This window comes from Vombatus ursinus, unplaced genomic scaffold, assembly GCF_900497805.2.
Source record: "Vombatus ursinus unplaced genomic scaffold, bare-nosed wombat genome assembly UNPS02009205.1, whole genome shotgun sequence".
Taxonomy (NCBI): domain Eukaryota; kingdom Metazoa; phylum Chordata; class Mammalia; order Diprotodontia; family Vombatidae; genus Vombatus; species Vombatus ursinus.
Genome location: NW_020948983.1, coordinates 6,158,079 through 6,161,424, shown reverse-complemented (window position 1 = coordinate 6,161,424; position 3,346 = coordinate 6,158,079). Strand labels below are relative to the sequence as shown.

General features: G+C 38.7%; 1 pseudogene; it reads left to right on the top strand.

Moving 5' to 3' along the window:
* Window positions 1-2,001: 2,001 nt before the first annotated feature.
* Window positions 2,002-2,991, top strand: LOC114035465 (annotated as a pseudogene).
* Window positions 2,992-3,346: the final 355 nt, after the last annotated feature.

The following is a 3,346-nucleotide window of genomic DNA, read 5'->3' as shown; positions in this document are numbered from 1 at the left end:
TTTTTTTGAGCATGATTATAAGATTTTGTATTTTTCTTTATTAAATTCTGTCTTTCTAGATTTGACCCAATATTGTAGCCTGTCAAGATCTTATGGAATCTTGACTGTCATTTACTACATTAGCTTCCAATTTTGTGTTATCTAAAATATGATAATGCATTTCTTTATACAAGTCATTGACAACAAATGTTAAACACCATAGTGTCAAGCATAGATTCCTAGGCTACTCCATTAGAGATATCTTTTCAAATCAACACATAATTATTAATGATTACACCTTCTAAGTTGAGATAAAGCCATTAATGATTATTCTTTGACTACCAAACCTGTTCTGAATCCATCTACCTACACTACAGTCTAGCCCACATCTCTTCAGACTTTTCGTAGTAATTTTTATGTTTTGCTGAAGTCTACATAAATATTTGCAATGTTTTCCTTTCTTACAAGTTTAATAACTTTGTCAAAGAAAGAAGTAAAGTTAATCTTTTTAACCTAATCTTTTTTAAAAATCTAAATAAATGTGGCTTATTGAATAGTACAGAAACCATTGTGGTAAACTTTATACAAGAAACATACAAGAGGACATGCATTCCATTTCACTGCCACCTCCTGGGTACCCAACTTTGTTTGGCTCATGAAAATAAACCTATACATGTAGCTATTTCCAGGAAGTTCATTCTATCAGTCTATCAATTCTATCTCAGCCAATTACAAGATAAATTAACAAATGTTAGAGGTTATATAATTTTTACTGAAATAGACAAAGGGTGCTGGAGTTTCTTAGAAATATATCTGTCTTGCATAGTTCAGATGAAGTTAAAGATAGATACTGATAGAACTCATTTGGAACTGGGGCTATACTCAAGTGATATTCATCAGTCTTTTCAGCTATCTCAACTTCAGAATTTCAAAATTAGAAGTGACGTAATCAGTCCAACCTATATCTGAATTTTTAATATTTTATTACTATAATTGCTATTTACTATATTATTTTACTATATTTGTTATATTAATATTTACTACATATACCTTACAAGTTGTTATCCAATCTTTGCTTAAAGACCTCTCAATGCAGCCCATTCTACATTTGGCTTGCTCTAATTATTAGAAAGTTTCCCCTTATATCAAGCCTAAATTTGCTTCTCTGCAAGCGTAACCCTCCTCTAGGTCTATCCCCTCTAACTCATGCTCACAGATTAGGTCCATAGGAGGGTCACTACCTCTGGGTTCAAAGTTCTTTGTGGATCTGTACTCTTAAAAAAATGTAGTTCATGAGCTCCCACCAGTATGCTTACCTCTTAATTGTTAGTCAGTAGACACAATGAGCTCAAAGCAACATTTACTGAGGCAGCATCATAATAATAATAACAAAACATTATCCCTTCCCCACTCTGGATTTACTCTTACTGTTACACAAAGCATCAGTAGGAAGAGTGGAGACTTATTTGGAGCAGAGCAGTAGAGATACACACACTTAGGAAACATTTGTTTGGTATCACAGGTGTCTGGTGTCCTTTCCCTATTTTTGTTGTCTTTCTACTGTTTTCTCTGGGTGTGATATATCTTCTGGGCATGTCATTTAGTTGCACCCTCTGGACCTGATCCTTTTCAAATCTCAATTCCTAAAAGCTGGATTGTTATCATTGAGTCTTTTCAGTCATGCCTGACTCTTCACAACCCTATTTGGGGTTTTCTTGGCAAAGACACTGAGTGGTGTGCCACTTTCTTCTCTAGTTCATTTATGGGCAGCTAGGTGGTAGATAGAGCACTGGGCCTGGAATCAGGAGGACTCATCCTTATGAGTTCAAATCCAGCCTTACTTACTAGCTGTGTGAGCCTGGGTAAGTCACTTAACCCTGTTTGCTTCAATTTCTCATCAGCAAAATAGGCAGGGCTGGCTCACTTTTCAACTCATAGAGATTATATTCCTCCCAGAGCTATGTCCTGCTTTAAGTCCCAAAGCTTCACTGTTCTTGTGCCTTGACTCATTGGGCCAGCTCCATGCTGGGTGCAGTGTCTCCTTCAAGAAAGTCTACTACAAGAGAAACACCATAGACAAAAGTGGGTGGAAGGGAAGAGAATAAAATCTCCTCCCCTTATGTAAGAAGTGAGGAATAACTTCCTCTCAATTACTAGATTCTTCTATAGCTGGCTCTCTTCTTGAGTCTTCTGGGTTCTCTCCTACATTAACTCACCTGGATCCCTAAAGAGTATGTCCCACTTTTTAAAAGATTCACCAAGTATAGCCAATCACTCTAATTTAATCAATTTTGATCAGAAAACATCTTCCCATCTCATAAAAGGGTAACAAAGTATAAGCTATTATTATACTTCATTTAAGATCCTAATACCTTGTTATCTCTCTTGCTTGCCCCAATATCTTCTCTAATTTTATTAACTGGGCTAGGGGTGGTGGTGAATCAGTCAAAGGTCGCTTGTCCAACTGCTCTCATAAAAATGATCTATTCCTCCTTCCTTTTTTCTCCCCTTCCCTCCCCTCCTCTGCCTCTTCCTCCTATACTTTCCCTTTCCCTTCCTCTCCCTCTCCCCCTCTTCCCCCATCCCCAACCTTCCCTCCATCTTTTCTCCTTCCTCCCTTCCCTGGCCTGGACAATGCTGTGGTGGAGATGGCCAAGGAGGCCATGTGACAGGGCTGTGCCAGGACATATTCTCCAAAATGGCCACATACCTGACAGGTAAGCTGACAGCCACCAGTGAAGACTATAAACTTCTGGAAATATGAACAAATTGACTAGCTTGAAGTATCTATAAATGAAAGATATTGTAGTAAACATAAGTAGAAACCTGAAGGACTTAAACCAGAAATCTGCAGCACTTCAGCCTTATCTGGATCAGATCACTTTAACTGAGGAGCAAGTAGCATCTCTTGAGCAGGCAGCTTACAAGTTGGTTGCATATTCAAAGAAACTAGAAGCAAAGTACAAGAAGTTAGAGAGGCAAAGAGAGAATTCTTTAGCACAAGGACTTTAACTATAAGAATGTTTCATAAGAGCTGAAATAAGTGGAATGGAACTTATTGCTATGCTTCAATTCCTAAAAGGAAGCAGTGCTGCTGATCCAAGGAGAATCCCAGCCCCCACCTCTGTTGGATGTGTAACTTTGGCCACCTCTTGATGTTTCCTAAACCTGTAGCCCCTGCAAATTCATCCTATTGTGTGTTTTATTGTGTGCCCTGGACCAAGGCTCAGAAATCAGGATCAACCTTGCCTAGAACAGTCACAGAGGAGAGGCTCTCATCTACCTGTCTCCTCCCTTCTTCCCTCTCCCCTAGGGCTCCACCTTGGACTCTCTGTTATGAATGTGCCCCCCACCCCTTTCATAACCT